Genomic DNA, 25913 nt, shown 5'->3' on the forward strand with positions numbered 1-25913 from the left:
AGCCACTACAAGCCTTCCTACTGCTCCAGTTGAAGATATTCCTTCTTCAACACCACAAGCACCTACAACTGATGAACTACTGTAGCAGATAATCAAAAGGTTGGATCGGCAAGAACAGAAAGCGAAGTTAAGAGAGCGCCGTAACTGGCGCCGATTCAAACACCTCAAGGAGCTACTCAAGGGACACTTCAAGGACTCAGACACCCCGGACTCCACTTCTTTTACCAGCACAAGGAGCCATGATGGTCCCGACTGTGGAGATACCGCGACCAGCCCACCCCTGTTCCTGACAGATGGCACCGAGGACGGTGCAAAGCCTTAAGTGTGGGGAGGTTGGTCAGTACCTGACTTCCGGAGGTAATTTCCCTTCCCTAGAACCAATAAATTAGGATATTTTAGTTAGTTTTTTCTTTCTTTTATAGAATAGGATAAATTGCATAGTAATAGGTTAGTTGCATGCATGCTCTACTTGATTGAAAAGACAATAAGTTTCTTCTAAGACTCTATCTTTAGAACAAAATTTCACTAATTAATCACATTTTATGAGAAATTCGCTTGAAGTTGTATTTGGAACATGATGTTTGAGCTAAAGAACACACAACCTGTGAAGATTTGAGCCTTTATGCATGGTTACATTATTTAACCATAATTATTTTATTCTTGTGTGTTTACTTCTCTATGATTGTAATCTATATTTTGTTTTATCTTATATGTCCAATATTTATTATATTTGTATGCTTGCATATGATTGAGGCCATTATTTGTTTAAACTCACTTATCCAAATTAAGCCTACCCTTTTCAATTACCTCTGTTAACCACTTTGAGCCTTTAAATCCCATTTGTTCTATATTTCACCACATTACTAGCCTTAAGCGGAAAAATAATTGTATATCCCAAATTGAATCTTTGGTTAGCTTAAGATAGAATTGTGTGTGCTAGTTAAATATGGGAAATTGTGGGAACAAAAGTTATTAAGGGAATGTGTCATGATAATTTAATGGGAATTTGGATACCTACTCATGTGAAACTATAAGAATTAAAAATCTATGTGCATTGATAAGCTATTTTTATTTTTATGTCTAACAAAATCAATAAATAAATAAGGGGACAAAAATTACCCCAATGCTGAATTGAGAATTCAAAGATCAATGCACATATGATAAAAATTAAAATAAAAAGTTGATACATGAGTATGGAATGTAAAAGGGGAATTCTGGGTAGCTAGGTATGAATTCTAAGGTTATGCAAGTTATATAGGTTGGGTTGAAGCTTGGGTTAATTAAAGATTCAATTTATAAGTTCACTTGACCATACATGTATCCCTACCTACCTTGGCCCCATTACAACCTTGAAAAGACTTCATGATGTTTGCATGGGTATATTAACTGTTGTTGATTGGTTAGGAGAAGAACAAAAGTTAGAGAGCATGATTAGGGAAGGATAGAGTGATTACCCTATACACTAGAGAGATTAGAGCGTACATACATCATCAGTGAGGGTTCAATGCTTGAATTTCCATGTTCCCTGCTTTCATGAGCTATCTTCTTGCACTTTTATCTGTCTTACTGTATAATGATAGAATTAGTAGAATTTGATTTGTAATTGTTTTGAAGAGCTTATTTACTTTTGATCAAGTGAACAGGAATAATATAGTTGCATTCATATATATAGGATTGCATTGCATTGCATGAGTTTCTGCATGTTCATACTTATTTACTTTATCTCCTTCAATTAAGCATGAGGACATGCTAATGTTTAAGTGTGGAGAGGTTGATAAACCACTATTTTATGGTTTATATTGTGTGGTTTCATCATGATCCTTACCCACTTATTCATTAATTTAGCATGCATTTATATTTCCTTCCTGAAATTATTACATGATTGAAAACTGCTTCCTAGAGACTTTTAATTATGCATTTTAATTTTCCTTTATTCTATTCGATGCCGTGATCTGTGTGTTAAGCGTTTCATGCTTTATAGGGCATGAATGAGTTGGAGATTGGAAAGGAAGCTAGCAAAAATGGGAGGAACACAAGAAATTGAGGAGATAACCAGCAAGAAGTGACGCGGCCACATGGCTCATGCGACCGCACAAAATAGGAGAAATCGCAGTGACGCGGCCGCATGTCTCACGCGACCGCGGGGACTGGAAAAGCACGAGCGATGCGGAGGCGTGGACGACGCGAACGCATGGCGAGGAAAAGCGCGAATGACGCGTCCGCATGGATGACACGATCGCGTGACATGCGCGATCTGCATAATATGCAGGATTCGCTGGGGGCGATTTTGGACCCTATTTTGACCCAGTTTTCGGCCCAGAACAGCAGACTAGAGCCAGAGAACATGCAGAAACCAAAGATAACATTCATTCTACACAAGTTTTAGTTTTTAGATCTAGTTTTACTCCTCCCCTAGGTTTTTTTCTTTCTAGACATTGATAGTTCTTAGGATTTTAGTTTCTCTAGCTTTTTTGCATTGGGATATTGAGAAGAGTTATTACCTCATCAAGATTTCGTCATTCTAGTTCGTTTTCTTTACTTGGTTTACTCTTCCATGTTCTTTGCTTTGCTTAATTTTACCATTGGAATATTTTTAGGATTACTTAATACAAGGATCATTTTTTATTTTTAATTGACTATTTTAATTTTTATTTACAATGTCTTTCTTTAATTACTTTTCATATGCTATGAATTTTACCTTTACAATGAGTGAGTAGTTCCCTAACTTGATGGGGAGTTGATTGAAAGGAACCCTTGAGTTGAAAGATTCAAGAGAAAGATTGTAATTGGATTATTGTTGGTTTGCTCTCTAGTTCCTGACACCAATCCTCCCAAGAATGGATTGGGACTTGTGGATAGAACAGTATTCCAACTTGTTTTACCTTCCCTTACTTAGTAAAGGATAACTAAACGAAATAACTCTCAATTGTCAATTAATCTTAAGAGTGTTCCATCAAGAATAGGGCTTCCATGTAATCAACTTTCAGTCAAGGTTTTTATTTACATTATTCAATTTCATCAATTTAATTTCCTGTTTACTCAACTCAAACCTTTTTGAAAACATCTGATTAATAAAATAGCACCCTTTCCTGCAACTCGTTGGGAGACGACCTGGGATTCATACTCCCAGTATTTTAAATTTTAATTTTCTGTGACACCTTTCTAAATTGAGCGGTGGATTTCTAGCGAGTTAAGAACTATACTTGCAACGCATATATTCTAATAATTTTTAATTCACCAATTTCTGCCCGCATCATGTATTCTTGAGAAAATATGAACAAAAATGTTAAGAACATGTTTATGCATTCAATACCTTAATCATATGCATTGAAAAAGAAAATAAAACAAAATTATTAAAAAAATAAAATAGAAAAATAAAAAAAAGAAAAAAAAAGAAGAAAAAGAGAAAAAGAAAAGAAAAAGAGCAAATAAGTAAAAGGGGACAAAATGCCCCAAAGTAAATGGTGAAAGCAATGCATATGTACTATACTTGAAATTAGAATGCATGAATATGTGGATAACATGGTTAATGGATAGTTAGATGTGGTATTATGATTACATGGATTGTCTAAAGTTAGGTGGAAAGTTTAAGTTAATTAAGGATTCAGATTTTAGTCCACTTGGCCAAATACAATCCTACCTTGACCCTAACCTCATTACAACCCTTAAAAGACCTCTTGATATGTGTATTTTGTGCATCAAATTAGTGTTGATTGGTAGAAGAAAAGCAAGCCTTAGAAATCAAGGTTAGTAGAGAATTGAGAGAGTCGAACCTTAAACACCTGAGCGATTAGAGTGCATACACTTTCAGTGAGGGTTCGATGCTCGATTCTTTGTTCCCGGCTTTCATAAGCTATTTTCTTCTGCAAGTTTACTTGTATTTTATTTTGTGATTTGAATTAGTGAAATCCAGTTCATATTTGTTCTTAAAAGATTTGTTTACTTTTAACCAAGTAGGTAAAAGCATTTTGCATATAACTGCATTCATACAGATAAGTTGCATTTCATACATTCTACCATTCCTCTTCACTCTTATAGCTTCTCTTGAGCTTAGTATGAGGACATGCTAATGTTTAAGTGTGGGGAGATTTGATGCACCACTATTTTGTGGTACATCTTGTACTTAATTGAGTGGATTTTATCCACTAAACTCACACTTATTCATAGAATTCACATGTTTTACATTTTTCTTCCTGATTTTGTGCTATGATTGGAAACATGTTTCTTTGGTCTTAAATTTTCTTTGTTTAAACCTCTCTTATTACCATTCGATGCCGTGATATTTGTGTTAAGTGATTTCAGAGCTTATAAGGCAGGAATGACTTAGAGGATGGAAAAGAAGCATGCAAAAGTGGAAGGAATACAAGAAACTGAAGGAACTGCTAAAGCTGTCCAGCCTGACCTCTTGGTACTAATTCGATAATAACTTGAGCTATGAAGGGCGGTTCCAGTTGCAATGGAAAGCTAACATCTGGGGCTTCGCAACGATATATAATTTACTATAGCTGCCACAAAGATAAGCGACGCGCACGCATGGATCACACGCACGCGTGACCTGGCAAAAACTCAATCCGCGCGAATGCGTGGACGACGCTCACGCGTGACTTTGCAGCGACCTGTATGTATCAGAAATCGCTGGGGGCAATTTCTGGGCTGTTTTTGACCCAGTTTTCATCCCAAAAAATACAGATTAGAGGCTATAAAATGGGAAAATCCATCCATTCATAGACAACATTAATAATACACAATTTTAGGTTTTAGATGTAGTTTTCTAGAGAGAGAGGCTCTCTCCTCTCTCTTAGGTTTTACAATTAGGATTTCTCTTAAAGTATGGTTATTTCGTCAATCCAGGTTCAATATTCCTTTAATTTATGTTTCTCTCATACTTTTATTTACTCTAATGCTTTTACTTGTTAATTACTTATGTTGCCAAATTGGCTTATAAACCTTCCCATGTTAGATTTAAATTTATGTTTAAATGTAATTTGAGGTATTTCAGATTTATGATTGCTTTCTTCTATTTATGATATAAATAATTTGGATTTTTCCCCTTTTGGCTTTGGTGGAGTAATTGGTGACACTTGAGTTATCAAACTCAGCTGTTGATTGAAAATTGGAATTTGCTGATTGATTTGGATCCCTCTAAAGCTAGTCTTTCCATAGGAGTTGACTAGGACTTGAGGAATCAGATTAATTAGTCCACTTGACTTTCATTTATTTAGTAAGGGTTAACTAAGTGGGAGCAATAAACAATTCTCATCACACCTGATAAGGATAACTAGGATAGGATTTCCAGTTCTCATACCTTACCATGAGTTTTTATAGTTAGTTTGTTTCCATTGCCATTTACTATTGTTGCTTCTTATCTTAAAAAACCCAAAAAGATACTTTCTCCATAACCAATAATAAACACACCTCCCTGCAATTCCTTGAGAAGATGACCCGAGGTTTAAATACTTCGGTTATCAATTTTATTAGGGGTTTGTTACTTGTGACAACTAAATTTTTGTACGAAAGGATTCTTTGTTGGTTTAGAAACTGTACTTACAATAGGAATTTATTTGTGAATTCTTTACCGACAGAAAATCAGATCGTCCCCCTGCCTCTGTTGTTCTTCCCTCATAACTCTTTGTTCTTCCCTCATGGCTCTTTGATCTTCTCTTATTTCATGGAGAATGGTGGAATGCTCTTGATGTCCCATCCTCAGTTGGTCCATATTGGAGCTTAATTCTAGAGAAGTGTGCAATTGGTCCCAATAGCTGTGGGGAGAAAAATGCATCCCTTGAGGCATCTCAGGGATGTCTTTTTGAGGCATCTCCACATGCTCTTGTTGATGGGCTCTCTAGTTTTCTCCATCCTTCTTTTAGTGATGGGATTGTCTTCCTCAATAGGAATGTCTCCTTCTATGACAATTCCAGCTGAGTTGGATTGGTGACAGATATGGTGGGGAAAAGCCAACCTTACTAAGATGGAAGGCTTTTCAGCTACCTTGTACAACTCTTGAGGTATAACCTCATGTATCTCCACCTCATTCTCAGTCATGATGCAATGAATCATGATGGCTCAGTTGATGGTCACTTCTGATCGATTGCTAGTAGGGATGATAGAGTGTTGGATGAATTCCAACCATCCTCTAGCTATGGGCTTGAGGTCAAGCCTTCTCAGTTGGACAGGCTTGCCTTGAGCATCCTTCTTCCACTGAGCTCATTCTACACAAATGTCTGAAAGGACTTGGTCCATCCTTTGATCAAAGTTGACCCTCCTAGTGTAAGGATGTGGGTCTCCTTGCATCGTTGGCAAATGGAGCGCCAACCTTACACTTTCCGGGTTGAACTCTAAGGGCCGCCCTCGGACCACGGTGCTCTAATTTTTGGGATGAGGGTTTACACTAGTGTCATGGTTTTTAGTGACCCATGAATTAGCGTAGAACTCTTGCACCATCAAGATCCCAACTTCCGGGATAGGATTGGTTAGGACTTCCCAACCTCTCCTCCGGATTTTTCTTCGGATCTCCGGATACTCATTCTTTTTTAGTCTAAAGGGGACTTCAGAAATCACCCTCTTTTGTGCCACTACTTCATAGAAGTGGTCTTGGTGGGATTTGCCCTAAACCCTAAACCCTAAACCCTAAATGATGAATCTCTTCATTTCCCAAGATTTGGAGGTGGAAGTAATTACTTTTCCTTTCCTCTTTCTAGAGAATTCTCCGACTTTGGGTGCCATAAGTGTGAATGAGAAGAAAATAGCAAGGCATTTCCAACACCAAACTTAAAAGCTTTGCTCATCCTCGAGCAAAATATGAAGAAAAGAGTAGAAGAAGAAGAAGAATGGTGGGGAAAAGAGGAGAGGAGGATTCGACCAAGTAGGGTTTTAGTGTATGAATGGTGTGTGTATGAAGGGTAGGAAGAAGGGTTATTTATAGGAATGGGATAGGTTGGGGTTCGAATAAATGGGTGGAAATTGGGTGTGAAATTTTTAATTTGGAGTGGGTGGGGGTTGGTGGGAGTTATGATGATTTTGGGAAGAGGAATGGATGTGATTGGGTTAGAGTTTATAGAGAAGAGTGTGTGGGGAAGAGTGAAAGTAGGAAAGAGAAGAAGTGGGGTAGGTGAAGATTCTGTGGGACTCACTGGTCTTGGGGGCTAGGGAATTCAAATTCCCTGCCCCCTTATGGGTGTTGAACGCCCAGCTCCTGCCTCTGGCTGGCGTTCAACGCCAGCTGTGTACCTCTCATGGGGCGTTGAACGCCCATTGGGGTGCTCCTGCCTAGCGTTCAATGCTAGGTCTTTGCCCCCTGGCTGGTGTTCAACGCCAGTGATGCTGCTCCTCATGGGCGTTGAATGCCCACTCTGGCCCCCTTGGCTAGCGTTTAATGCCAGTAAGGTCTTTGCTCCAGGGTGTTCTGTTTCCAGTTCTGACTATTTTTGTTTCTGTTCTAACTACTGCCCATGATTATAAACTTAAAGAAAACATGAAAATTAAACTGATATAAATGAAATAAACTTTATGAAAAATAAAAATAACTAATTATGGTTGGGTTGCCCTCCAACAAGCGCTTCTTTAACGTCACTAGCTTGACGGTCAGCTCCTTACGAAGATGGATAGGAGCTCAGAATTTTGCCCCTTATAGTGAACTTCTTTCCTGTGCTCTCATGGATGAGTTCTACATTTTCTAGAGACAAGATCTTGTTCACAGTGTGTGGAATGACTAGATTGTCAGTGAAGATGACTCTCATGCTAGGTGAGAGGCCTTCAGTGGGGATTTTCTTATCCCTCAAGCCTTTGGGCACTTTCTTACTGCCCTTCCTCTCAGAGCATGATGATGGTTGCCCCACACCAAACTTAGAATTGGTGTCTGAGGGTTCTGTTAGTCTCTGTACTGAAAGGAGTGGTTGAAGCACTTTATGTTTGTTAATGGTGCTTCCTTCAATTGAAGTAGAATGAGGTTTATGAACCTTGAACACAAGGTAGTCCTCACTTAGGTGTAAGACTAGTTCTCCTCTGTCTACATCAATTACAACCTTGGATGTAGCTAGGAAAGGTCTTCCAAGGATGATGGATTCATCCTCTTCCTCCCCGATATCTAGGATTATGAAGTTAGCAGGGATGTAAAGGTCTTCAACCTTCACCAAGACATCCTCTACTAGTCCATAAGCCCTTTTTATGGACTTGTCTACCATCTCTAGTGAGATTCTTGCAGCTTGTACCTCAAAGATAGCCAGCTTCTCTATTACAGAGAGAGGCATGAGATTTATGCTTGACCCTAGGTCACAAAGAGCCTTATCAAAGGTCATTGTACCTATGGTGCAAGGGATTAAGAAGTATCCAGGATCCGGCTTGTTCTGAGGTAACTTCTGCTGAACCAGGCATTAAGTTCCTTGGTGAGCACTGGAGGTTCTTCCTCCAATGTCTCTGTGCCAAATAGCTTGGCATTCAGCTTCATCAGAGTTCTTAGGTATCGAGCAATTCGCTCCTCCCTAGTTTCCTCTTCCTCATCAGAGGAAGAGTATTCTTCAGATTCCATGATCTTCAACCAAATATTCAAGAGAATTTCAATGGGCTCCTTATGAACCTTGGGTTTCATCAGTTCTTCAACAGGAGAGTTCTCTGTGGGTTTAGGGTACCCAACTACTCCTATTGTGGCATTCACTGCCAAGACTTGTGTTTCTTTGGGCATTGAACGCTCATCTTGTGTTCTTTTATTGGTGTTCAACGCCAGTTTTTGTGCTGCCTTGGTGGGCGTTGAACGCCCAACCACTATTCCCTGGCTGGAGTTCAACGCCAAAATTGGGGGATCATTGGGCATTGAACGCCCAGCTTCTCTGCCACTTCGGGCGTTGAACGCCCAGTAGGGGCTTCCTTACTGGCATTCAACGCCAGTGATTCTCCTTCAGATTCGGCCCCAGCTTCTATAGTGATGACCTTGCACTCTTCTCTTGGATTGACTTCAGTGTTACTTGGAAGAGTGTTGGGAGGAGTCTCATGGATTCTCTTGCTCACCTGACCAACTTATACCTCCAAATTTCTGATGGAAGACCTAGTTTCAGTTATGAAACTGTGAGTGGTCTTAGAACTATGGTTGCTAAGTCAGAAAGGCTCTGCTTAGAAGTTTCTGCCTGTTACTGAGAAGGTGGGAATGGTGGTTTGTTGTTGAACCTATTCTGGGTTCTTCCACCTTGATTATTATTGAAGCCTTGTTGAGGCTTCTATTGATCCTTCCATGAGTAGTTAGGATGATTTCTCCATGGGGAGTTGTAAGTGTTTCCTTAGGGCTCTCCCATGTAATTCTCCTCTTCTATCATGGGTTGATCAGGATCATAAGCATCTCCCTCATAGGAGGTGTCTTGAGTGCTGCCAGTGGTAGCTTGCATTCTAGTCAAATGTTGAGAGATCATGTTGACCTATTGGGTCAAAATCTTGTTCTGAGCCAATATGGAATTCAGAGTGTCAACCTCTAGAACTCCTTTCTTCTGAGCTACCCCATTGTTCACAGGGTTTCTCTCAGAAGTGTACATAAATTGGTTGTTTGCAACCATTTCAATGAGTTCCTGTGCCTCTTTAAGCGTTTTCTTCAAGTGGAGTGATCCACCTGCAGAATGGTCCAAGGATATCTTGGAAAGCTCAGATAGGCTATCATAGAAGATACCTAAGATAGACCACTCCAAGAGCATGTCAGGAGGACATCTCCTGATCAGTTGCTTGTATCTTTTCCAAACTTCATAGAGGGATTCACCCCTTTTTTGTCTGAAGATTTAAACTTTTACCCTGATCTTGCTTATCTTTTGAGGTGGAAAGAATTTGGCCAAGAAAGCATTGACCAGCTTCTCCAAAGAGTCTAGGCTTTCCTTAGCTTGAGAATCCAACCATATCCTAGCTTTGTCCCTAACAGTAAAAGGGAAAAAATAAGCCTGTAGACCTTAAGATCTACTCCATTGGTCTTAATAGTGTCACAGATTTGCAAGAATTCAGATAAGAACTGATGTGGATCTTCTAGTGGAAGTCCATAAAATTTGCAATTCTGTTGCATTAGAGAGACTAACAGAGGCTTTAGCTCAAAATTATTTGCTCTAATAGCTGGTATTGAGATACTTCTTCCATAGAAGTTAGAAGTGGGTGCAGTGAAGTCACCAAGAACCTTCCTTGCATCTCCTTCATTATTCGGTTAAGCTGCCATGTCTGTACTTTCAGTTTCTTGCTCAAAAAGTTCTGTAAGATCTTTTCCGGAGTGTTGTGCTTTAGTCTCTTGTAAACGCTTCCTTAGGGTCCTCTCAGGTTCAAGATCAAGATCAAAGAGAGGTTCTTTATCTCTATTCCTGCTGATAAACAAGAAAAAGAAAACAAGAGAGAAGAAGAATGGGAGCTTCTATGTCAAAGAATAGAGAACTCCCTGTGAGATATGAAGAAGAAAGAAGAATGAAGATAGAGGAATGAGATGAAGAATTCGAATAAAGAGGTAGAAGAATTCGAACAATTAAGAATTAAAAAGAGAAACTAGAATTAAAATATTTTTGTTTTTATTTTATTTATTAATTAAATTCAAAAAATAAAAGTTAATTAACTAAAAAGAGTTGAAAATTAAATGAGTGATTTTTGAAAAAGAAGAGAGAGAAAGAGATGAGAAATTTTTGAAAATAGAAGAGAGAGAGAAATTAGTTAGGAAGTTTTGAAAAAGAAGAAAGGAAAAACAAGTAACTAATCAAAAAAGATTTGAAAATAAGATAAGATAGAAGATTAGAAAAAGATTTGATTTTAAAAATTTTGAAATTTAAAATTTGAAAAAGAAAAAGTCAACAAGATAAGATAAGAATTGAAAAGATTTGATTGTGAAATTGAAATTGAAAAAAGATAAGATAAAGATTTGAAAATAAGTTGATAAGATAAGATTTGAATTTTGATTTTTGAAAAGGATTTGATTTTGAAATTTAAAATCAAGATAAGATAGGATAAATATTTCAAAAAGTTTTGAATTGTAAATTTTAAAAGAAAGATAAGATAAGACAGAATCACAATTAAAAGAAAAGATTTGAAAACGGTTTTAAAAAGATAAGATTTGAAATTTGAAATTTGAAAGTAAGATAAAATAAGATAATGATTTTGAAATTAAAATTTGAATTCTTTTTTTAAAATTTTCGAAAATTTTAATTTAAAGATAGAAAATATATATATATTTTTTTATTTTTTGAATTAATGAAGAAAGAGAAAAACAACCAAAAGACACCAAACTTAAAATTTTTAGATCTAAAACACTAAGTTTTCAAAAATTGAAAGAGAAAAACACCAAAAGACACCAAACTTTTAAAGATCAAAACAAGAAAAGAAACAAGAACAACTTGAATACCCAGAAAGACACAAAGAACAAATTCGAAAATTCAAAGCAAATAAAGAACAACCAAAGGACACAAAACTTAAAAATTTTGAAATCAAAGACACTAAATTCGAAAATTTTAAAGGAAAATACTCAAAGACACCAAACTTAAGAATTTTGAAATCAAAGACTCTAATTTTAGAAAAGAAAAGAAAGGAAACTTAAAGACTCAAGATGACTCAAAAAGACACCAAACTTAAAGATTGTCACAAGACTCAAACAAAAGACACAATTTTTTGAAATTTTTTGGAAAGAAAGTAAGAAAATTCAAAACTTTAACAAGAACAAGAACAAAAGACTCAAACAAAAAGATAAAGATAAAAAAAAAGGGTTTGAAAAATTTTTGATTTTTTTTTGAAAAAGAAAATAAAAGACTCAAACAAAATAGTAAAAAGTACTAATCTAAGCAACAAGATAATTCGGTAGTTTATCAAATCCGAACAATCCTCGGCAACGGCGCCAAAAACTTGGAGCACAAAATAAGAACTCGCACAACTGAACCAGAAAGTACACTGGGTGGTCCAAGTAATACCTGAGGTGAGTCAGGATCGACCCCACGAAGATTGTTGGCATGAATCAAGCTATGGACACCTTGTAGATCTTAGTCAGGCGATTAGAAAAGAGTTATGTTGTGAAAAATGCATAAAGACTAAATAAAGATAGATTTACTCAATAATTGTGAATTCAATGATAAGAAGATGGTTGAGGCTTCAAAAATGCTTCATTCTTCTGGATCAACATTTCTTACTGTCTTCTCCAACTGTGAGTGGTTCTTTCCATGGTAGGCTGTAAGTGATCAACGCTGGTTCAATGGCCGCCAATCTTCCTCTCTCAAGCGGAACGCCAGGTTTAGTGTGCGCCCAATCTGAATGAGAGTGAAGCTCATGCAGTTCATCCCCTTGATGATCCTACTCAAAATGTCACAAACAAGGTCGAATCTTCTGGATCAGGGAATGTTGTGCCTTTGGTTCTAGCCTTTACCACAAAGACTCTAATCTCCCCATACCTCGGTTGAACTGGTGTTTCGAGAAATCCCCAACGAAGTCGTGGATTAGTCGTCTAAGAGATGTATAATCAAGCTTATGGTTCAGTGATCTCCGGTCAAGGACTCACATTGAACCCATGTAGAATGAGGATGAGTGTCACAGTTCAACTCATTCATAAGGTTGAAGAACGAAGATACATCTTAGAATAGAATCACATACGAATTGAATAGAACAGTAGTACTTTTATTAATCCATGAAAATCAGCAGAGCTCCTAACCTTAACCTAGGAGGTTTAGTGACTCATGCTGTGCATAAAATACAATGAAAGGTTTGAATGGGGGTAGAGATGAGGTTGAAGATCCTAAACAAGGGTGATCTTCTCCTATATATACTAATCTGATAACTAAGGATTACAAGAATAAGATAAACTAAGTTGATAGTGCGAAAATCCACTTCTGGGGCTCACTTGGTGAGTGTTTGGGCTGAGCTTGAGTGTCTTCCATGTGCTAGTGTCCCTTAGGGGCGTTGAACGCTGGCTAGGGACCCTCTTTTAGGCGTTGAACTCCAGTTGCTCCCCTGTGGGCACTGGACGCCAGGAATAGGGCTGGTGGCTGGCGTTGAACGCCAGTTTTGGGCCTTCATTTCCAAAATAAAGTATGGACTATTATATATTTCTGGAAAGCCTTGGATGTCAGATTTCAATAGCCGTTGAGAGCGCTTCATTTGGACTTATGTAGCTCTAGAAAAGCTCCTTTGAGTGAACAGAGGTCAGATCCTGACAACATCTGTAGTCCTTTCTCTGCTTTTGAATCAGACTTCTGCTCAAGCTCCTCAATTTCAGCCAGAAAATACCTGAAATCACCATAAAAAAGAAAAACTCAAAGTAGAATCCAAAAATGTGAATTTTGCACTAAAACCTATGAAAACATAATGAAACTTAAATAAAACATAACAAAAACTATATGAAAACAATGCCAAAAAGCGTATAAAATATCCGCTCATTATATTGCTTATTATTGTTAGTGCCGATGAATTAACTTTGTGGTCTTGTGAGAAGGTGTCATGCAGAATTGGGCTTTATGTGTGGGATCAATGCTGCATTACCATGGTCACTACATCAACATTGATGACCTCCATGCTTGATGTCTCTCACCGTAATTATGGTTTGCTCTTTGTATGTATATTCTCTTTCTTTGTTATTGTAAAGCAGTTGCTTCTTTAGTTATTATGAAGAGGTTCAATTGATTTATTAAAATGGCTTTGGTTCAATGGCATTCTTTTTGGAAGATTTCTTTTCTCACATTGTATTGTAGTCAGCACTCCTTACATATGGAATTAGTGCAAAGATCTTTACAATAATGTAACAAAACCATGTTTATATATACCTTGAAGGAGAAAATAACCATATTTTATTATTTATTCTAGTTGTTTAAGAAAACAAAAATTCATGGAATTACAACTCATTGAATTATCTTGTTGTTATTGTTGATGCTGATTGAACTTGTTGTAGTTATAGCCATGTTTGTGATGAAAGAGGTTCATCTTCACATACAAGCCCCTACTACTATTCCTACTCCTCCTCCTCCTCTTTGGGGGGTCTCTGACTTTTGTGCTGTTGTTTCAGAATTATTGAAGATAACCAAAAAATAAGATAAGAGTAGAATAGGTACAAACAAATTTATTATTGCTAGCACTTATTTTTAAATTAGCACCAAAAATAAATAATAATCAATGAAATTTGAATTTGTCTTTTTTTATATGTATAATTGGATAAATTTGCAACATGACTCTACTTCAAGAATAGGAGTTATTTGAGTATTTAGTTTGCATGTGGCAATTATAGCTGCTAAAGATATAAGGCAACACACACAGAGAGCTTGTTATCACTAGCTTAGCTGGTATCTAATAATTTGTTATGAAAAAATTTCTTTTATATGTTGTATTTTGTTGTCTAGAGAGAAAATGTGGTGAGAATTTTGTTGATCTGAAATCAAAATGATAAGAAATATAGGTCCATGGTTTTTACAAATTATATGAAGGAACAACTTTTTGTTCCATTAGTTCATCTTATTAAAACATTTATTAAAAATGTCTATGATTCGTGACTACAAGAATGGATACTCAAATATTTTATGCTTTTCATTTTGAACGAAAGTTGCATCCTAAAAAATTAAAAAATCAGTTAGTGAATTAGGCATACTAGTGTTTCTGCAGTAGTAAAATTCAAAAAAGCATCTTGCAAGAAGATTAATGGATAACACTATTGCTTGTTTGACTTTGAACTTTTCAATCTTTTATTGAATGAAAAACCTGGATAGTTTTATACCATAGTCATTTTTTCATTCACTTTTTGTTCTGATTCCAATATTCATGAATCATGATAGACTACATATGCGTAAACTATTGATAGATTGATGTATTGGATTTTTTTGTTTAATGGTGAAGAAAAGAAAAGTTGTTTTTTGAAGTTTGCAATGTTTTTTGATAGTTTGATATAGTTTCTGTTTACATTTGTTTGTTTAGTTCTGTTATTCTCAAAAGATACCTATCCTATTTGTAAATATCAACCTAAAGGGCCTTCAACTGAATAGTCTTACCAGCTGTACAGTGATTGATTATAAGAAATCTGTATTAATTAGTGACTGAAAAAGTAGCAAAATTCTAACTGAGAAAATTTTCTTTTACAATAACCTTCTTGTTACAAGGACATCAATTTATGGATCAATGAATCATTTACTGAAAATAATCTTTGTGAACTTGTTTTAGGAATTGCTGGGGATCTTGTAGAAGAGGTAATTCTTTGAATCTTTTCTCTAGCATTTAAATGTATGTGGATTATCAATGTTGCTGTTTCCTGAATGTCTAATTGATTGAAAATGTACTTGGGAAAAGCTTATCTGGAATTGAAAGTTAGATGTAATAATATCTTTGGCTTCATAAGTCATCATAGCACCAAACCTTAATCATAAACCTACTAAATCATTATGCAGAGGATGAAATAATCCGTTGGAAGTATTATTGCATTCAGTGTAACAGAACAAGTTGCAGTATTTTTTGTTGTTGTTAATTTTAGTGGATAATTGACATGCTATCAGGAATGAAATTTTTTTATAAAAATGTGTCCGTCTATAACAACAACAACAACAACAACAACAACAACAACAACAACAACAACAACAACAACAACAACAGCAAAACCCTGTCCTACTAGGCAGGGTCAGCTACATTGATCAAATGACGCCATCGAGTTCTATTATGTATCATGTCTATAGAGGGACCGTTTACCTGTAGATCTCATTTGACCACTTCATGGATGGTCTTCCTAGGTCTTCCTATGCCTTTCATCCCTTGTCCATCTTCCATCTCATCCACCCTCCTGACTGGGTGCTCTGGGTCTTCTTCTCACATGTCCAAACCACCTGAGACGCGATTCTACCATTTTTTCACAATAGGTCCTACTCCAACTCTCTCTCTCTCTTATATCTTTGTTTCTTATTCTATCCAATCGCGTATGACCACTCATCCATCTCATCATCTTCATCTCTACCATACTTCACTCATGTTTGTGCTCCCCTTTGGCTGTCCAACACTTTGTATCATAAAACATAGCCGGTCTGATAGCAGTGCGATAGAATTTACCATTAAGTTTTAAAGGCATTTTTTATCACATATAAAACCAGACGCACTCTGCCATTTTGACCAACCTGCTTAGATCCTATGATTTACATCATGTTCAATCTCTCTATTATCCTGTATGATGCACCCAAGATACTTAAAACTTTTAACTTTTTGTAGGATATTTTTTCCTATCTTCACCTCTGTATTAGGGTTTTTCTTTCGGCGGTTGAACTTACATTCCATATATTCCGTCTTGCTACGGGTTATGCGCAGACCATACACTTCTAGAGCTTCTTTCCATAAATCTAACTTTTTATTTAGGTCTTTCCTTGACTCTCCTATAAGGACGATATCATCGGCAAAAAGCACGCACCATGGCATAGGCTCTTGGATATGCTCTTTGAGTACTTCCAAGACTAATGTGAAAAGATATGGACCTAAGGATGATCCTTGGTGTAATTCTATACCAATAGAAAATTTCTCTGTCTCGCCACCTTGAGTCTTCACACTAGTTGTAGCCCCATCATACATGTATATGCAATTCTTACTGTCTTCCTTTCTAATACCTTCCATAAGACCTCCCTTGGCACATACACTTTTTCCAAATCAATAAACACCATATGTATATCCCTTTTATTACTACGATACCTCTCCATCATCCTTCTTAACAGGTATGTAGTTTCAGTGGTAGATCTGACTGGCATAAAATCAAATTGGTTCTCTATTACTTGTGTCTCTTGTTTCAGCCTCAGTTCTATTACCCTTTCCCATAACTTCATGGTATGGCTCATGAGCTTGATCCCTCTATAGTTTTTGCAACTCTGTATATCCCCCTTATTCTTGTAGATAGGTACCAATGTGCTTTTTCTTTACTCACCTGGCATATTCTTTTACCTTAAAATCTCATTAAAAAGCTTAGTTAACCAATTGATGCCTTTCTCTCCAAGGCCCTTCCAAACTTCAATCAAAATATTATCGGGTCCTACCGCCTTGCTATTTTTCATTCGCTTTATAGCCTCTTTTACCTCGAAGTTTCGAATCCTTCGATAGTAGTCGAAGTTTTGATCTTCTTCCCTCGTGCATAACCGACCATGGCTCGAAAAGTCTTCTGTACTTCATAAATAACTCGTAGAAGTAGCTCTTTCACTTTTTATTGATCTTCTCATCTTGAGCCAAACCCTCTCCGACTTTATCCTTTATGCATTTAACCTGATCCAAGTCTCTTGTTCTTCTTTCATGGCTCTTTGCGATTCTATATATATCTTTTTCTCCTTTCTTCATGCCTAAAGATTGGTAGAGACCCTCATATGCTCTTGTTCTTGCATCACTTATAGCCACTTTTGTCTCTTTCTTAGTCTCCTTATTTTTTTTCCAATTATCTGCATTGCAGCACAAAAACCACTCTTTAAAGCACTCCCTTTTTGCCTTTATCTTTTCTTGTACACTCGCATTCCACCACCAGAACTCCTTGTCCCTTGGTCCTATCCCTCTAGATTCACCAAAACTTTCTTTTGCTGTTCTTCTAATAACTTCTGCCATTTCTCTCCATACCTCCTCCACGCTTCCATCCTCTTCCCACTTTGCCTCTTCTCCTACCCGTCTAAGGAAGCTTCTTTATTTCTCACATTTCATTCGCCACCACCTTGTCCTTGGGTTCTTCGTATGATGTCTTTTTCTCAACTTTTGCTCAATGTGAAAATCTATGACGAGCATCATATGTTGTGTTGTTAAACTCTCTCTTGGATTAATTTTACAATTAATGCAAAATTTTCGGTCGACTCTCCTCAACAAGAAGAAGTCAATTTAAGAGCTTGTCATGCTACTCCTGTAGGTTACAAGATGTTTGTCTCTTTCTTTAAAACATGTACTCGTAATGAGAAGGTCAGAGGTTGAGGAAAAGTCCAAAATAGTTTTACCCTCGGTATTGACTACTCCGAAACCATAACCTCCATGAATACTTCCATACCCAGTCACTTCTCTTCCAACATGGCCATTTAAATCTCCTCTTAAGAAAATCTTATCTCCCAAAGGTATATCTTGGACCAAACTCTCTAGATCCTCCCAAAATCTTATGTTGCTCGTCCAAATCCATTTGCAGTGAATAGGCACTAATCACATGAAAAGTACCTTCTTTCACCACAAGTTTGATAGAGATGATCCAATCACCCACCCTCTTGACATCCACTACATCATTCTTCTACTGCTTATCCACGATAATACCGACTCCATTCCTATTCTTCACCTTTCCTGTATACCAAAGTTTGAACCCGGAGGTATCCATCTCCCTATCCTTCACGCCGACCCGTTTTGTTTTTTGTAGGCACATGATGTTAATCTTCCTCCAAATCATGGTATCCACCACCTCCATGGATTTTCCTATTAGAGTGCCTATGTTCTATGTCCCAAATCTCAACCTTCTGTCGCTCTGACCTTTACCTTTACCTTTTTCTTTATGAACCGACTTATTTACCCTCATCCATTCACAAAAATGTCGGAACCCTTTCTCATTTAACACTACACCCAGGAACTGATATAGTGACTCTTGCTTATTTGACACTATACATGAGCCAAACAGCGTGTTGCTTTTGGACAACGACCTAACTTTAGCGCAATAACGTCTTTGATCTATGTCATGAAGATTTGACTAAGTTTTTATGTTGGCTGTCGAAGGCCTAACACAACCCTCATCCTTATCCGAACTTGGGACTGGCTATGTACTGCAAGTGTAGCATAGGTGGAGTTGAAAAATGCGTTCATCTATAACTTGTATATTTCTAAATTGTTAAGAATCTATCATGTTCAATTTTTACATGTATATATTTTGTGATGTCTATCTCATTCAGTCATTCTCATCAACCATTGGATGTATTGGTTTTTAGTATTTTTATCCATTCTGTTATAATTCTCTGCATGATCTAAATTGTGAAGCACAGTTCATCTATATAGTGAAACTAACTTTCTACGTACTATAATTTTAGAGGTCACAAGAAAGGCTCCCTAATTTTTTGCAACCTACACCTGTTTGTTGGCTTATGGAAGAGGTTTTCAGAGCAGCCAAGAATTTCTATGACCAACATATATCTCTCTCTGGCCAATACTATATTTTTATTCAGTTTTGAGACTTGGATGGTCACTCAATAGGAAAAGGTAATCAGGAATTTTATTCTTAATTTATTTTTACTTCCTAAACCTCAATAGGTGGTTTTGCAATCCTTATTTTTTTGGTATGGAAAACGTGTTTATTTTCGTGGGGAAGAACATAGGGATAATTAAAATATTAATCTAATAACAATATGAAATTTGTGTATCTTTTTGCAGCAAGGGCATAGGCAAGATTCATTTAATGACATCTTTTAGTTAATGAATTTGTTTGAGTCTACATGGTTAAATGCCAGCCAAATGTTTGCAAATGGCTTATTGGTTAGTTCAAGCTAAGGACCAACCTATGTGTAATATTATCATGTTCTTGTTATGCTTCAGTATTTTATGGAGCTAATGACCAGCACTATAGTTTAGACTTTAGAACTTTAAACTTTTTGAATTTATTGGAAAGTGAAATGAAGTGAGTATTATATTGTATGTGTTGAATATTGTGCTATTTTACAAGTGAAATGGCCTTGCCTAGACGCTCAACTTGTTGATGTTGTTACATTTCTTGAACCATTCTTCTCTAAGGTATGAATTCCCCTTGAACTTTGTTGTTGAAAAAAATGACATTCATGAGAGTTCACCCTCAGTTTCTTGTTTTCATTTGTTCAATATTTGGTCTGTATTATGTAGTTAAAGTCAAAGTTTGCGAAGTTTTCAAGACCTGTAAATATTTTGTGATAAAGAGTTAAGAATCTTTCAGAAAATGCAGATGATTTATTTTAATCTATGTTGTATTTTCATTATTTTTTGTTTCCTTTGCAGTATCTCATAATAGTGGTTCCTGTCATTGGCATACTTCATGGCAAATAGGCATTCAAGCCAGCTCCAAACCCTGCTGAAGTAGAAGCTATATTTGATTGCCTTTGGAAATGTTTCTCAACGTCTAGTTTAGATTTTATTATTAGATGGTAATATAAAATTCGGATTTTATAACAATCAAACTCAAATAGTTTATACAAATCTAATGGTTATTGTTCATACCATGGGTCGAGCTAGGCGAGCCGACCTGAATGAAGACAGAGGTGACTGACCTCTTATAAAGGTTGGTCGCAACCGACCTTTTTCCAAAAGAGCTCGGCCAAATCACTATAAGGGCCCAAGCAGGCCCAAACGAAGGGACACAGCCCAATCTAAAGGCAGCCAAAGCCTAGAAAGATAAAGGTGGTTCCCCTTAAAGATAAGATGACTTCACTCAAAGATAAAATAGGATAACTAACTTATCTCAAAAGGGAGGTCACTCCATACTACTATAAATACACTGGAGCACCCAGGTATAACTCATACTTTGATTCTACTAAAAACCTGCTTAAAGCCCATGCTAATTTAAGCATTGGAGTCTCTTGCAGGTACCACCACCCTCCGGTGATCAATGATCAGCAGCACCACTAGATTCAACAAGTCAGACACGACAGCTCCAGCCACCACAACAGATCTCATCCGAGATCGAACTTCAATTTCAGGTAACCCTTGGAACATCAGCGCCGTTGCCGGGAAACCTGGAAGTCATCCCATCATCATGGCAGACAACCTTGACAACGATCACAACTCCGGTTTGGAAGAAAGAACCCCGCTTAAAAATACGGATGCCACATCAAAATATGTGCCTCAAACTAAGGGGGACAAGCAATCTCCAAATACCGAAATCTTAAATGCCCTCCGCGAACAGCCGAATCACCTCAAACAGCTCGAACAGGAGGCCGAACATCATCGGGAAGCCGAGAGAGACCTCCGAAGAGAAATGAGATGCTGTCGAGAGATAGAGGACAAACTCACAAAGCTCGAGGCCGATCTCAAAACCAAAACTACTCGTTCCAGTCACGAAGATAATTCTCACAAGGATCAAGATCCATTCACTAAAGAGATCACGAAAGCTAAAGTACCAAAGGACTTCAAAGCTCCTGACATGACTCCATACGATGGTACATCTGACCCTAGCCATCATCTCAGTAATTTCAGAAGCAGGATGTATCTCACAAACGCCTCAGACGTAATTCGATGCAAAGCATTCCTGACTACCCTGACAAAAATAGCAATAAAATGGTTCGACAGTTTACCTCCAAGATCAATCACAAGTTTTGATGACCTAGCCAAAAAATTCCTCGCCAGGTTCTCCATCCAGAAGGACAAGACCAAACATGCCCCAAGCCTGCTAGGAATTAAACAGGGAGATCAAGAAAGCCTCCGCAGTTATATGGAAAGGTTCAACAAAGCATGTCTCGACATACAAAACCTTCCAATGGAAGCGGCCATCATGGGTCTCATCAATGGCCTGAGAGAAGGACCTTTTAGTCACTCCATCTCAAAAAAGCATCCAACATCTCTGGACGAGGTACAAGAAAGGGCCGAGAAGTATATTAACATGGAAGAGAATTCTCGATTAGGCGAAACCTCAAAACCTGGATTCTCCTACCCCTCTCGGGACAAGGATAAAGAGTCCAAGAAAAAAGAAGATCAACCTAGTGAGAAGCCTAGAAAATACCACAATTACACCCCTCTTCGGGTGTCTCTTGTGGATGTTTACCGAGAAATATGCAACACAGAAAAGATTCCACCACCTTGCCCAATCAAAAATAAAAGAGGAGGGGGAAGTCAGATAGAATACTACGAATACCACCGAATTTACGGACATCCTACTAACGAATGCTTTGACTTAAACAATGTCATAGAGAAATTGGCAAGAGAAGGGCGACTAGATCGGTACTTAGCCAACAAAATGGATGAACCAAGAAAAAGAAGAAGGGACAAAGAAGTCGGACGGGCTGAATGACCACCCCACACTCCTGAGAGATATGTTCGTATGATAGATGGAGGATTCGCAGAAGGAGGGATCTCTAAATCATCTCGCAAAAGACACCTTAAAGAGGTATATCATGTAGGGGAAGGAGAGAGGTCGTCCGACCTCCCCACTATTACCTTTACCCAAGAAGATGCAATAGGCATTATCCCGGGACATGATGATTCCATGGTCATTACTATCATATTGGCCAATGCTAATCTCCATAGAACACTAGTAGACCAAGGAAGCTCCGCGGATATCTTGTTCAAATACGCCTTCAACAAACTCGATTTGCAAGATAAAGAGCTCAGAGCATATCCGAATAGCTTGTTCGGATTGAGGGATACTCCAATCCAACCACTTGGATATATCTCACTATACACAACCTTTGGAAAGGGAACCTGGTCAAGGACACTCAACATAGACTGCATCGTAGTCGACGTGAGCTCAGCTTACAATACCCTAATAGGTCGGACAATACTAAACTAGCTCGCCGCAGTAGTCTCGACTCCACATCTGTGCATGAAGTTCCCAACTCTGGAAGGGATCGCCATGATAAAAGGAGACCAAAAAATTGTGCGACGCTATTACAATGAAAGTCTGAACCTTAAAGGCAACCCCAAAGGAGAGGAAATCAACACTATCGAACTAGGGGGAGTTCGAGCTCGCGAGGAGCTTCGTCCACAACCTGAAGGCGAGACTGAAGAAGTCTAAATCAGCGATGCCTGGGATAAGACAACAAATGTCGGGGCAACCTTAAAGGGAGACTTAAAGGAGCCTCTGATACAGTTCCTAAAGGATAACGCCGACCTCTTTGCATGGAAAGCCACAGACATGCCGGGAATAGATCCCAAACTAATGTGCCACAAACTGGCAGTATACCCAGGATCTCGGCCAGTGCAGCAGAAGCGTAGGAAGCTTGGACCAGAAAGGTCCCAAGCTGTGGAAAAGTAGGTACAAGCCTTACTGGAGGCAGGATTCATAAGGGAGGTCAAGTACCCATTGTGGCTAGCCAACGTTGTCTTGGTAAAAAAGTCAAATGGGAAGTGACGGATATGCACTGACTACACCGATCTCAATAAAGCCTGCCCAAAAGATCCTTACCCACTCCCAGGTATAGACACTCTAGTGGATGCCTCTTCCGGATACAAGTACCTCTCCTTCATGGATGCTTATTCAGGATATAATCAAATCCTGATGTATCCACCCGACCAAGAAAAGACCTCATTCCTAACTCCAAAGGTGAATTACTGCTATATTGTCATGCCATTTGGGCTCAAAAACGCAGGAGCAACCTACCAAAGACTGATGAACAAAGTCTTTGCAGACCATATCAGGAAACTAATAGAGGTTTATGTAGACGATATGCTGGTAAAAACACAAAGTGAGGATTCCTTGTTGCCCGACTTTACTAAAGTATTCGACACCATCAGAAAGCATGGACTGCGACTTAATCCTGCAAAATGCACCTTTGCGGTAGAAGCTGGCAAATTCTTGAGCTTCATGCTCACATAAAGAGGAATTAAGGCGAACCCAGATAAATGTCAGGCTATACTTGACATGAAAAGTCCGACCTGCGTCAAAGAAGTACAACAGCTCAACGGAAGACTTGCAGCCCTGTCCAGGTTTCTAGCTGGGTCAGCCATCAGATCTCTCCTCTTTACGCCACATTAAAGAAAGAAAAGAAGTTTGAATGGACAATAGAGTGTGAGCAAGCCTTCCAAGATTTCAAAAAATTCCTGGGACAACCACCCATTCTTACCCGACCATGGGAATGAGACGTACTCATATTATACCTCATAGTGGGAAATCGGAAAATTGCTTCAGCACTGGTCAGAGAAGACGAAGGTGGGCAGCAACCCATCTACTTCATCAGTAAAGCTTTACAAGGGGCCGAACTGAACTATCAAAAGATAGAAAAGTTTGCCTATGCACTCATACTCACTTCTTGACGACTCTGCCCATGCTTTCATGCGCACACTATCAAGGTTTGGACCAATCAGCCCATTAAAGGCATCCTATAGAAGACAGACTTAGCTGGAAGAATCCTACAGTGGGTAGTAGAGTTTTCCGAATTCGATCTTCAATATGAAGCTCGGACCGCCATCAAATCACAATATCTGACTGACTTCATCGCCGAGTACACTGATACCCCGAGAAATCTCACAAAATGGAATCTCTACGTGGATGGCTCTTCAAACAAAACCGAGAGTGGTGCATGTGTGATAATAGAAAGTGATCAGGGAACCCAAATCAAACTCTCACTAAAGTTCGAATTCCCTGCTTCAAATAATCAAGCTGAATACGAGGCATTACTGGCTGGTTTGAGGCTGGCTAAGGAGGTAGGAGTTCAAAAGCTCACCATCTTCAGCGATTCACAAGTAGTTACCTCACAAATAGAAGGGAGCTACCAACCTAAGGATCCCACCATGAAAAAGTATCTGGACAAGACTAGAGAACAACTCAGACAACTCGGGGAATATGAGGTCCAACATATACCTCGGGAACAGAATGCTCGAGCTGATGCACTCTCAAAACTAGCCAACACCAAACCAGGAGGCAATAATAGAAGCCTCATACAGGAAACACTGCAAAGCCCATCAATCTAAGAGGAAGAAAAGGTCCTAACCATATCAGGTCAGGATCAAGGGTGGATGACCCCCATAATCAATGACCTCAAGATGGAGACACTCCCCACAGACAAAAAGGAGGCAAAAAGACTAGTACGAGAAGCACAACACTACACCATAGTAGGCAACATCTTATATAGGAGAGGGATTTCAACACCCCTTCTAAAATGTGTGCCGACCTCCAACACAAAGGAAGTTCTAGAAGAAATACACAGTGGTATATGTGGCAACCATCTCGGGGCACGAGCTCTCTCCAAAAAGGTACTCCGAGCTGTATTCTTTTGGCTGACCTTACAAAAAGAAGCGATAGAGTTCGTCAAGACATGCCCACCATGTCAGAAGCATGCTAACTTCCACATCGCTCCACCAGAAGAGCTCATCAGTGTAACATCACCTTGGCCGTTTGCAAAGTGGGGGCTCGACCTCCTCGGACCCTTTCTCCAGGGATCGGGACAAGTCAAGTTCCTCATTGTAGGGGTAGACTATTTCACAAAATGGATTGAGGCAGAGCCCCTAGCTAATGCCACCGCTCAAAGAAGTCAGAAATTTCTATACAAGAACATTATTACAAGGTTCGGGGTCTCTTACTCCATCACCACAGATAATGGCACCCAATTCACTGACACAGGTTTCAGGAACTTGGTAGCTGTCTTGAAAATAAAGCACTAATTTACATCCGTAGAACACCCACAAGCCAACGGATAGGCAGAAGCTGCCAACAAAGTCATACTAGTTGGGTTAAAATGGAGACTACAGGACGCAAAGGGAGCTTGGGCCGAGGAGCTCCCACAAGTCCTGTGGGCATATCGGTCAACTTCGCACTCCACCATAGGAGAATCATCCTTCCGACTCACTTACGGAATGGAGGCAATGATCCCAGTGGAGATAGAAGAGGGATCTCCCAGAAAGATCCTCTACAACGAAGAGGCCAACTCCCAAAGGAAAAAGGAAGAGCTCGACCTACTTTCAGAAGTCCAGGAAAGAGCTCGGATTAGAGAAGAAGCACTAAAGCGTCGAATGGCTTCAAGGTATAATCAGAAGGTAGTCCAGTGAAGTTTCACCAACAACGATCTTATCTTAATCCGAAATGATATCGGAGCAGGTCGATCAGGAGAAGGGAAGCTAGCAGCTAACTGGAAAGGACCTTACTGAGTTATAGAGGTACTGGGAAAAGGCTACTACAAAGTGTCCGACCTCGAGGGGTGAGAGCTACCAAGGTCATGGCATGCCTGTAACCTAAGAAGGTACTATAGTTAGAAAGTAATAAAGATCTTAGGCCAAGGTGCACTCTTTTTCCTGAAAGGGTTTTTTAATGAGGCGCCAGGCTAAGATCTACAAAATTGCCCGACTTAGAAGGGTAAGCGCTCATATGTATATATTCTTGTCTA

The sequence above is a fragment of the Arachis hypogaea genome, chromosome 12 (genome assembly GCF_003086295.3).
Source record: "Arachis hypogaea cultivar Tifrunner chromosome 12, arahy.Tifrunner.gnm2.J5K5, whole genome shotgun sequence".
In the NCBI taxonomy this organism is placed as follows: Eukaryota; Viridiplantae; Streptophyta; class Magnoliopsida; order Fabales; family Fabaceae; genus Arachis; species Arachis hypogaea.